The following is a 12,974-nucleotide window of genomic DNA, read 5'->3' as shown; positions in this document are numbered from 1 at the left end:
GCTTTGTTTACATTTGAAGATCAGATAAGTGCTTAATTACCCCCTCCATTGGCGTGATCCGGATAAACACATGCTTTGTTTACAGAATATATGCAAAGTAATGGATCCTTCCAAGCCAAAAGAGGAAATGAAAAAGAAGAAGAAGAAAAAAGAGACATGCGTAGCACTTTGTACGAGGCCTGAAATGAAATGTGAAATCAGAGATCAAAGAAATGACATCCAAACTTTGTGCCATGCCAAAGTTTTCTACCCAAATGTTGTATGATAAAGGGGTTAAGACTAAGAGTGCCACAGGTAACAATATATTTGTAAGAAGAGTAGGGAATTTTGGAGCTCGGCCTCCATGCATGAGGGCCTATTTTATTGAAAAAAAAGTCAAGAAACAAACTTCTCCATTTCAAAAAAATCCGAATAAAAATTCCATGGTGGCCGCCATCGCAGCCGCAGCCACCCAGCAACGGCGGAGCTACATGTAAGGCTGAGGGGGCCGTGCCCTCCTCCCCCCAACCCCCCCCCCCCCCCCCCCCCCAAAAAAAACCCAAATTTATACTTTTACCAGGTAGTAGTGAACCCCACCGGCTTTCGGCCAATTTTTTTAAGTGCCCTGTGCTTGCAACCTTAAACTACCGAATCCTCTGCAGCAATGTTGCATGTACGAGTCAAATTAGGGGCAGCAAAATTTGGAATTTCTTGTTGTTTCCCAGTATGAATTTGATTAGTAATTTAACAATCATGTAGTATTCCTATTCATTTGATCTAATTGGGAATTTCTTGTTGCTTGCACCACATATTTGTCTACAGTTGCTTGAATTGCATCAAACGTTTTTTTGTCTTTGGCCCCCCCATGTATTCATTTCAGCTCCGCCACTGGCGGCCCTTGGGTGAATGCATGTGGCCTGTTGGGCATGCAGTTGAAGCAACATGCCCGATCTGATTATTCCGTTGCAACCGCGTTTCCATTTCTTCCCTCTCTTATTGCATGCATACTGGATTATCGATTCTTTCGTTTCTTTTTTCTCTTTCCAACTCACAGCTGGAGTTTAGTTCAAATATGTACGATGCGGCTCGGCACTAGGTGGCATGCGGCAAGATGGTGCGTGCGACCCCATGGCGGCCAGCGGGCATGGCTCGCGCGGTACGATGCGGCACGGTGTTGTGAACTGTGTTGTGCATAAATAAATGGTCTAAAGGCTGGATTGTGGATCTGATTTTGAGTCGACTAGTGCTTCATGCTGCAACTAGTGCCTGATGTTTCAACTGATTTTGCTTCAGCAAGAAACAAACTGGTATTATAACTGGGCATTTCTGTTCTGCGCCTTTCTCATGATTTTGCTCAACTCCAAGAAAAATTTGCTAACCAAGCATATTGTGGTGGTTATTGCCTGACATATTGTGAAAGATGCCATACTGCGAATTATGGCCTAACACGGGGAATCGGGGAATCAGCATGACGGCGTGATGACGGTGATGATGAAGCTACCGGCGCAGGGCTTCGCCTAAGCACTACGACGATATGACCGAGGTGGATTATGGTGGAGGGGGGCACCGCACACGGCTAAGAGATCAATGATCAATTTGTGTGTCCTAGGGTGCCCCCCTGCTCTCGTATATAAAGGAGCAAGGGGGGAGACCGGCCGGCCCTTGGGGCGCGCCAGGAGAGGAGTCCTCTTCCTAGTAGGAGTAAGACTTCCCTTTTCCTAGTCCTACTAGGAAGGGGAAAGGAAGGAGGAGAGGGAGAAGGAAAGGGGGGGCGCCGCCCCCCTTCTGTAGTCCAATTCGGACCAGAGGGGGAGGGGGCGCACGGAGTTCCCCGGGGGGTTCCGGTAACCCTCTAGCACTCCGGTTTTCTCCGAAATCACCCGGAACACTTCCGGTGTCCGAATATAGCCGTCCAATATATCAATCTTTATGTCTCGATCATTTCGAGACTCCTCATCATGTCCATGATCATATCTGGGACTCCGAACTACATTCGATACATCAAAACACATGAACCCATAATACCGATCGTCACCGAACGTTAAGCATGCGGACCCTGCGGGTTCGAGAACTATGTAGGCATGACCGAGACTCATCTCCTGTCAATAACCAATAGCGAAACCTGGATGATCATATTGGTTCCTACATATTCTACGAAGATCTTCATCGGTCAAACCGCACAACAACATACGTTGTTCCCTTTGTCATCGGTATGTTACTTGTCTGAGATTCGATCGTCGGTATCTCAATACATAGTTCAATCTCGTTACCGGCAAGTCTCTTTACTCGTTCCGTAATTTATCATCCCGCAACTAACTCATTAGTCACGTTGCTTGCAAGTCTTATAATGATGTGCATTACCCAGAGGGCCCAGAGATACCTCTCCGATACACAGAGTGACAAATCCTAATCTCGATGTATGCCAACTCAACAAACACCATTGGAGACACCTGTAGAGCATCTTTATAGTCACCCAATTACGTTGTGACGTTTGATGGCACACTAAGTGTTCTTCCGGTATTCGGGAGTTGCATGATCTCATAGTCATAGGAACATGTATAAGTTATGGAGAAAGCAATAGCAGTAAACTAAACGATCATCGTGCTAAGCTAACGAATGGGTCAAGTCAATCACATCATTCTCTCAACCACAAAAAAAGTCAATCACATCATTCTCTAATGATGTGATCCTGTTAATCAAATAACAACTCATGTCTATGGTTAGGAAACATAACCATCATTGATTCAACGAGCTAGTCAAGTAGAGGCATACTAGTGACACTCTGTTTGTCTATGTATTTACACATGTACTAAGTTTCCGGTTAATACAATTCTAGCATGAATAATAAACATTTATCATGATATAAGGAAATATAAATAACAACTTTATTATTGCCTCTAGGGCATATTTCCTTCAAAAAGGTGGCGTGGCTGATGCTAAACCTGTGCTCAGCAAAGAAATGAAGAGTACAAGTGTGTTTGGGGCAAATATCCTGTGGCAGATGATCAACAAGCGTCTTGTTCTGAGCAAGCTGCGGATGAAAGATGCCAAGACGTTGCCTTATGAAAACCTGAAGCGTTTCGTCAAGCTGGACAACCGGGTTTGGGTCACGAAGAACAATACTCTCACCGCTAAGAACTGACAAGGAAATTTTCATGTCATGTAGTTCTCACAATATTTGTTGGTTAATTTTGGCAATAATGCATTGACTTAAAAGTTGGAGCACTGAAGTTGGGTTCACAGTATAATGTTGTGGTCTATGTGACTAGCTTATCGTTTGGCATGTTCTTGTGAAGATGCAACTTGTGTATCTTGCAGCAAATGTTGTAGCAGGTTTCCCATGCTCCTGCTTGTTTGTGCTTCATGGCAAAGATGCAAGTTCTATGCTTTGCAGCAAAAATATAGCTCCATGCCCTGTTTCTTGTTGTTGGTACAACTTGGAAATTCAAAGCGATTGGTAAATTATTTGTAAATTTGAAGCGATCGGCAAATTTGAATAGCTTGTTCCTTAATAGTTCCAGTGGACAATCACTGACCTTTCACAGGCAGCGGTGAGTGAATAGTAATGCGTTCGCAGATACACAGTTTTACTTTGTTCCATTTCGCACAAAATGTTGCGAGTGTGCATATGCTATCAAGATAAATTGCAACCAAATTTACAAGTGTATAGAAGTGTAGCGTGATTATCAGGAGCACAATGAAAATGTTACTGATGGAAACTGATAAACAGATTACACGGCATTACAAATAATCAGTTCATGGTAAATCTGATTCCCACTAGACAGCATACCTCCATGCATAAATGAAGCCTCAAATTATGGTGTTGGAGAAATGGCAGATCATCAATACTTCCATGCATGGAACTAGCACAAAGCACCAAAGTGAGGCAGAAAAATAATTGTGCTGGCGTCATCGCTATATATGCATCTACTCATGTGTAACACAAATTAGAAAGTGAGGCAGCAGATTTCAGTAAACCATGGAGGTCTTATATTTGACACCTCAATAAGGATGAGAAAATGCAAATCTGCTAGTGTACAAATTCATAGTATCTCTGATTCCCACCAGATATCAGGCCACAAATTTTAACACAATGTAAGAGCGCCAAATCAAAGGCCGCAAGCCAAAAGAAGCAGATACCATCCATGACTGATCATAGTTCAGCACATCCAAAAAAATCCACGGCTCCGCGGGCACTAAGATTGGCTGAGGGCCTCCATTTCTGCAAAGGGGTCTTCACATGAAAAATCACTTCCTATTCTAAAGCTCCACGCATCGCCTCCTTCAGGACCTATGCTCTCAAGGACCAGCACTTGGTTGCACCTATTCACTTCAGAAGCTCGCCGCACCATGGAAGATGCTGCAGCTGTCGAAAATGGTGTGAAGCTGGGGTTCACCATTATTACCACTGCGGTCTCCAGCATCGTTGTGCTCTTGAAGAACAATCTGAGGAAGGCAACCTCGCCTTCATCCCCACGGAATTCACGGAAACACATCATTTTGATGCGCGACATGGCACTTTCAATGGGACCTTCCCTGAACTTGAGCTGACCAGTTGATTGTTTGCCAGACTGCAAAAGTTGATTGAATCGGTCAGCAGTTGGAAAGTTTTTTTTTGAAGGCAGCAGTTGGAAAGTTGGAATGAAGAAAGCCTCAAGATATGTGAAAGCCTCAAGATATGTCGTTGAACACATAACGTGCAATATATGTATGCATAACCAAACACATATTTGGGAGAAATGACAAGGCAGACTAGTAGAACAGAGAAAACAACTGAGCTGTTGTATACGCAAGCAGGCATATTCTAGTCTAAAGCAGAAGTCTAGTCTAAAACATGAAAAATTAAGGCTGCATATTCTAGTCTAAAGCAGAAGTCTTAAACATGTGCATATTTTGCCAAATAATATATTCATTTACAAATGTGAGCCATGACAATAGTAAGCCTGGTACAATACAGTTAGTGTAGTAGTGTAAATATGGTACTGTGGTATACCACATGGACCTAAAAAAACAGTAGGCAGCGATGTATAGTATACTATGTGCAGGTTAAACCAGTCTGAAACAAGAACTGCACGGCACTTGCGACATCCACGGTACTGGTATTGCTAGCAAGATGAACACAATGAAAAACCAAAAAAAGGTCAAATATCTAGACGCACCAGAAACGAAGTACAAAGTAATAGAAATCAAAATAGGCATAATGAACTGTGGAACAAGATTTTGATAACAGTTCGTAAGATAAACAGATGAACATGTAACTGCAAGAACTTTTAAGCTGCGACTGGTCAAATATGTCTAGCCATATAGCTCATGGCATCCCCGGAAAATGCCATCGGAGGCCGAGCTCCTTTTCATTTTTTATTTTTCTGGAGCATGAAAAATTCCAAATTTATTTTTTGAACACACATGCACATGTATACTATGTATATGCAAAATTTCACAGTATTATACGTTTACATGTGGCCTACAGGAAAAAGACAAATACACATTTTTAATGGGCCTTTTATTTTTGTTATTGGGCCAGAAATTTGTTATTTTTGTACAGCCTACAAATCACAACATTTTTCGACGAAATTTAACACGTTCTTGCGGAATACATATAAGTTTTCATGATATTTTTTTCAGATTTTTTTGGAACTTTTAAATACGCTTTTTGATTTTTTCAAATATCGAGCTCACTGGAGCTCGGCCTCCAAAAATCCGCACTCATGGCATCCCCGCCTTACTCATGGCCATATTACTGAAAATCGCTAGCACAACTACATGCAGGATTCACTTTTCACATTAGACGAAAACAGAAAGACCATAAAGAGCTCTGATGATAATTAAATTGACACATCTATACAAATCAATCAAAGAAAACAATCAGCTAGAAATAAATATGACGAGATTGTAATGCAACCAAAACATGAATTGGCCCAGATACATTGGTCCATAGTTGCCAGTAGCTACTTGGATAAAAGGTTATAAAAGGTAAACGCATTATGAGTGTACAAGAATTAAAGCGGGCATCTTTTTGCAGCTGATTTTAAAAAATTGTGCAGTGCTCAACACCAAACACTGTACATATACTAGTGAAAAATCACAAAACTGGCCCTTTGGCCGAAGTTCAGCACAAAATGGCCCTCTTTTGAAAATATTTACAAAATGGCCCTACACGCATGACGCCCGCACCTGGGGCGCCATGCTAGACAACATAACGCCTCGGTCAAGGGCGCCAGACTGGTCAGCGCTTACTTGCCACGTTGGCAGGGCATGCCACCATGGCGCCCCAGACCAGGGCACCGTGCTGATGGTCATGACGCCCCTGCTCAGGGCGCCATGCCCCTTGCGTGAACAAAACAAAGTCTCCCCTCCACATATCCTCACTTTCCCCCTTCTCCACCCCGGCCACCCCACTCAATCCCCTACCTAATGCGCACAAAATTTCGTGGATCGGAGCTCCAAATCGGTGATTTATCCTTCCCTTCGACCCCTCAAGGTATTCTCCATCATTCCTCCTCTTTTTGTTGGTTGAAATCTCAACATTGTGGGGATTTGGGGAAACCCTAGGTCATCCAATTTTGCTATTTTTGTTGATGCATTTTGTTGTTTATGATTCTAGATGGCGAGGATCGTCAATGTGCATCATGTGGACTTTGTCTCCTTTCAGAAGGGAGACGCGGAGTATGGTGACCCGAAGAAGAAGCCGGTAGTGATGGTGTTTCCCACAAGTCCTAGCCTTGAGGAGGTTTTGGTTGAGCTTCGAAGAAGGTTGAATTGGATGGAAGAAAGCGATGGAGTAGACTTAATCGGAAGGTATAATGTTGGGTATGGGCAACATATTCGTTGGAAGATAATGCCTCTTGACTCCGAGTTTCATTGGGAAGCATATAAAGAGAGTGTGTTGGCCTCACAAGATAAATCATTTGAGTTATTTGCCACAAAGGTTGTTCGTGCTCGGCTGCACATTGATTTGAATCAGTGTGCATCTTCATATGATGTTAGAAGCCCGGTTCGAGATTCAACACATGTCACTCTGGATGTGCATGACACAACAATGAGCCAACCTCCAATGACCCAATGTTTGAGCCCCGGCGGGAATGACCAAGTTGATAATGAAGACTTGCACATGGATGGTGGTGAGTTTGAGGGTGATGAATCGGAAGCTTATCTTCATGACCATTATGTTGGTGATGTTGAGGCAAATTGCATGGAAGAGTACATGGACCATGAGATTCCATACAGTAGGTCCTATGCGTGGGACTCGGAGGATGAAGGCCCAGATGAAGAAATAGATGAGGATGGTTTGACGGCTAAAGAAGCCAATGCTTTCAAGAAGGTAATAGGCCGTAGTCACAAGACATCATTGTTTCGTGATCTAAGCCTAGCCGATAAGGCGATTGTTGATGGTGGCACAAGTAAAATTCTTGCACCAAGGTTAACTGCAAAGTGACATACCAAAGCAAGTGTGTATGGTGTTAGTGAAGGAACAATCTTCGAAAGCTTGACAGAACTTCAAATATGGGCCAAGGACTACGCGGTTAAGTTTCATCGGCCATTCATTGTGGAGAAGTCAAACTCGAAAGTGCGTTATGTGGTCAAATGTGAGGAACACAAGAATCATTGCCCTTGGGTTATCCATGCAAGATGTGTCAAAGGCGGGCCACAATGGAAGACTACAAGTTCTGTGTTTCACCATCGATGTAGTGGCAAGGATATTGATAATGCTAATGTAAAGGATGAGCATCGTCAATTGACCTCCAAATTCATTGCATATCGATTTTCAGCCTCCATAAAGATACTCCCGACATATGCCATTCGGGCTTTGATGGAGATGGTGAAGGAGGTTTTTGGGTATGAGGTGAAGTATGGGAAGGCATGGAAGGCCAAGCAAGCTGCCTTTGAGATATTGTATGGTGGTTGGGAAGAATCATACAACCGCCTCGCGATGGTGTTGAAAGCGATGGCGGCAGAAAATCCTGGCATGTACTATATGGTGGAGCCAGATGGCGTGAGAACAAGGATATACAACGATGCAAACGTTCGTATATTTGGACGTGCATTCTGGACTTTTGAGCCATGCATTAGGGCCTTCAAGCATTGTAGGCCGGTTATGTCCGTGGATGGCACATTTCTGACTGGCCAGTTCAAGGGCACATTGTTGATCGCCGTGGCTAATGATGGTGGTGACAAATTGGTTCCATTGGCGTTTGCTTTGGTGTCCGCGGAGAACAATGACAACTGGGAGTGGTTTCTTAGTCTAGTGAGGACCAAGGTAATTGGACCTGAAAGAGAGGTTTGCATCATCTCGGACCGCCACCCAGGGATACTCAATGCAGTGGAGATTGACATTCCAGGACATCCTTGCGTGCACCATAGGTGGTGCATGAGGCATTTTGTTTCCAACTTTTACCGAGCATGTGGAGACAAGGAATTGTCTGACCTTCTTCATGATTCTTGTCTCGCATTCACCACTAGACATTTTGAGAAATTGTGTGACAAAGTGTATGCCAAAGCAAACAATGGTGGCAAAGATTTCCTAAATAGGAATCTTGCCGATAAAGGAAAGTGGGCACGGGCTTTTGACAACGATGGAGTGAGGTACGGTGACATGACAAACAACATGGCTGAATGTTTCAACATGGTGCTAAAGGGTGTCCGTGCATTGCCGGTGACGGCAATAGTAGAGTATACATTCCAGAAGTTGAATGTCTATTTTCAAAAGTATAGTGAAGAAACATCCAACTTGATGTCCGGGAAAAACAAGGCCAAAAAGATGTACAAGTATCCACCAAAGATCGACGATTGGATGGAATACCAAGCAAGGAAGGCGGATTCACACAAAGTCCAGTCCTTTGACAACATAGAATTGATTTACCAAGTTGATGAGCACGGTGGAATGTCGCGTGACGACGTGCCATATGGAGGTGGATCCTTCAAGGTTTATCTTAAGATGGGCGCGTGTTCAAGCGAGAGGCCTACGTTGTATCATCTCCCGTGCTCTCACTTGTTGGCTGCATCTCGCACTAGAAATGTGAGTGTCAACATGACCAACAATGTAAGATTGGAGGAGTATTCGGTCAATGCAGTCAAAAAAACATGGGCTGCGAGGTTTCATCCCTATCTACACCAATCTAAATGGCCGGAATACCATGGACCCCCACTATACCCTGATTTGGAAATGAAGGTGGTGACACGTGGAAGATGGAAGACATAGCGTTTCTTGGGTGACATGGATGATTGGGTTGGTGGATTCCGTAAGGAATGGGGTAGCCAACATTTCACAGAGCCTCGTGATATCAACCGTTGCGGTGAATGTAACAACGAGGGGCACAATAGTAGAGGTTGTAGCTCAAGGGGCAAAAGAAAGAGATCAAAACAAGATGGTGATGGTGGTGTCAGCCACGGTGATGGTGGTGCTCGAGGACGTGGCCGTGGTGATGGTGGTGCTCTAGGACGTGGCCGTGGTGACGGTGGAGCTCGAGGACGTGGCCGTGGTGACTGTGGTGCTCGAGGACGTGGCCATGGTGACGGTGGAGCTCGAGGACGTGGCTGTGGTGACGGTGGTGCTTGAGGACGTGGCCGTGCTGATGGTGATGGTCGAGGCTTCGCTTATTGGCTTGGGGTGTGAAACTAATGATGTGTCGAACTTATGTATATCGTGAATCTTTTGGGTGGTCGACTTATGTATGTCGTGAACCTTTTGGGTGGTTGAACTATGTAAGTCATGAAAGTAATGTATGTGTGGAATGAATGTATGTCGTGAACCTTTTGAATGTATGTCCTGAACTTATGTGGTTGAAAACTGAAACCATGTTAGTTACAAAAAAACAGAAACCACATAACAGGCAAAAAACAGAGAAGTGCAGGTCACGGCGCCCTAGCTTAAGGCGCCATGTTAGTAAGTATGGCGCCCTAGGCCAGGGCGTCATACATGGCGCCAAGAAAAATTGCATGGCACCCCCAACATCAGAAGCAATTTTCATTTGGACTTAGCCATTTTCACCGACCATGGCGCCCTGGGCTGGGGCACCGTGCTGGCAACAAGCATGGCGCCCTGACCTAGGGCGTCGTGCTGGCAATAGGCATGGCGCCCCAGCCCAGGGTGTCGTGCTGGCAAGTTTTGCTACTGGAGTTTTTGTACACCAAGTTTTGCTGCTGGAGTTTCCATACACCAACTTATACATAGTTTCATACACCAACTTTTGCTGATGCTTCAAGTACATCAAGTTTCACCACAAATGCATCAAGTTTCACCACAAATACATAGTTCACCACAAATGCATCTAGTTTCATACATAGTTCACCACAAAGTTGAAGACAAATGCATTATTTCCTTCCTTTCCCCCTCTTAGCCAGTGCAACATCCTTCCCCTTCACTAAGCGTCTTCTCCTCTGCAGCGGCACCTCCACCTCCTCTTCCTCCTCCTCCTCTGAGGCGGCCTTGATCACCGGGTCCTTACGTGCCTTCCTTGCGTATTTGCCCGGAGTATACTTTCCACGCCTTTGACTAGGCTGAGGCGCATCGGGCATCTGCGAGGTGTTAATCTCATCATGCGTCTGTTCATCCCCCTCCTCCTCCATGTCATCAACCGATTCTTTGCCTTGCTGCTGAGTGCCGCTGGATGATGATCTCGACCTCGAAGCTGTAGGGACGGCGACATCGGTGGAGAGGCAGCCTAGTAGAGCACCAAGACCACGTGCCCAAGACTTGCTCCGCTATGAAATTGACATATCATGAAGTAAGGAGATATGCCTAAAAATGTGTATGAAAAACAAATTATCAAATGTCATACCTCAACAAAAGCTTTAAGCTTATTGTACGACTCTTCACCTGGAGGGTACTTGAGTGCCTCACCAGCGTCGTTCACATGCTTCGAGAGCTCGTTTTGCTGTTGGACACAATAGGACAAATCATTTTGGCACAATGTAGGCAAGCATATAGATATAACGGTAACTTACCACAAAGCAGATAGTTGGCGCCAATTCATACCGTCTACCATCTCTAATAAGCATGTTGTACTCCATATTGGCCATCCGATCAAAACCTGGATTAGGTTCATATAATATGTCCCCTGGCTGAAATACGGGTGCGTTAAGTTGATTACGGGCAACCGAACGAAACCACGCAAGATAATTGTTGAATGCTTCCGTATCAAAAGGCCGCAGGCGAGGCTTAGAAGTCGATTGACGCAATGAAAGCTCAATCTTATTGAGCTTGTGCTTGAACTCCTGGATATACATGTCATGCTCTCGATCCCATTTTTTTATACGCTTCTGCTTCATCTTGTCAAGACTGCATAGCATTTGAGAATTGCATTTTTGTTAGTATTTTGAAAACAATGGAGAAAGCATTAGTCGCCGCTAAGCACTTACCTATGCAAATGTAGCGAAGTGTCCTTGTACTTCGGTGGGGTCTCTTGAAATAAGACAAACTGTGTCATAACTCGTTGTGGCTGATAAAACTCAACAGCATAATAATAAATCAACGGGCAACGCATCCGCCATAAGTGTGCTTCCTGTAGACACTTTGGGTTAAGTCTGAAAGTAATAAAACCAGCTCCCCTACCAATATTACCCTCCGTTCCGTATGGTTCCCAGGTAACCTATAAACAAAGATTAAGAAAAAACTACATTGTTAGTATGAATTTTGGAAAACCGAACAAACCGAAGAGACGAAGCAAGAGGCTACTAAGATACCTGCTCTGGGGTCATGATGTCAAGCTCGTTGCAGTAGTGCAAATACATAGTCTTTGAACTGCCAACAAAACCTTCAACCTTGTCCCATTTATATGCCCATGTAGGCATACGGTCCGGGTCGTGATGATCATCCCACCGGTCGTAAGCCTTTGGTGTCGGCCGCCCCACTGGCAAGTGCTCCCAACTCCAGATCGATAATAGAAGCATCGGACCACCGATGTTGGCTTCCTTTGACTCTACAATGTTTCTTGGATTCGCGCCCCTACGGCACGCCTCATCCAGCTACACACAAACAAGAAATATGTCATTACAAACTAGAGAAAATTTCTACATGGTGAACACAATATTATAAGAAAAACTACTTACCTGACGATACAAATAAGCCAACGCCGCCGTACCCCAACCGAGTCCATGCTCCCACCCAGCAAACAGCTTAAGCCACATAAAGAAAGCGTTCACGCCAGTGCCGTCAGAGAAAAGAGTCCGGCTGACTACATACCACAAGTATGCCCTGGTATACTGCTGCACTGTTTCAGCGTCCGCATCAGCCGGGCATTCCCCAAAGTGTTCAACAATCCAATGATAACTTGCACCGGCGGACTTCCCTTGTACCCCTGGCTCCCTCCCTATGAGTCCAACCATAATCTCACGCCATCCATCTGAATCTGTGCTAAAACAAATAGGCTTTCCTTTGATGGGAAGTGCAGTGATCACAGAAACATCCTGCAAAGTGACAGTCATCTCCCCAGCATAGAAGTAAAAAGTATGTGTCTCAGAGCGCCATCGGTCAACGAGTGTCGTGATCGCACAAGGTTCATCTTCGGCATCGAACGAGACACAAGTGAGATGAAAGGGAGAAGCCCGATCTTCCGGATATACTCCGTGTATCGCTCGTCATACTTCATCTTGTCATGAACCGAACCGGACCTCAGGTGAAGCTGATCAAAAACCCTTCCTTCATCTGCCATGAACCGTCCACGATGCAATTGACCATATGATGGATGGATAAGAGAAGCCATCCTGCAAATTACAAATGTATATGGTAAGCCCCTTTGTCATTTGCAAATATCCGCATTAGTGCAAAAACATACATACATGTGCAAAATTTCTACACTAATTCTTCTTCCATACACCATATATGTGCATATAATTTTCTACAACATAATACACCAGATATTTGCACTAATTCTTCCATACACCATATATATGTGCGTACATATCCTAACCAAATTCATAGCACTTTCATAATAAACCTATATCATACATATTGTAAGCCATACATATCCTAAATCACACTAATCCCTACATTATCA

This window comes from Triticum aestivum, chromosome 2A (assembly GCF_018294505.1).
Source record: "Triticum aestivum cultivar Chinese Spring chromosome 2A, IWGSC CS RefSeq v2.1, whole genome shotgun sequence".
NCBI lineage: Eukaryota > Viridiplantae > Streptophyta > Magnoliopsida > Poales > Poaceae > Triticum > Triticum aestivum.
The sequence above is the reverse complement of the archived record's forward strand: the minus strand, read 5'-3'. Positions refer to the sequence as shown.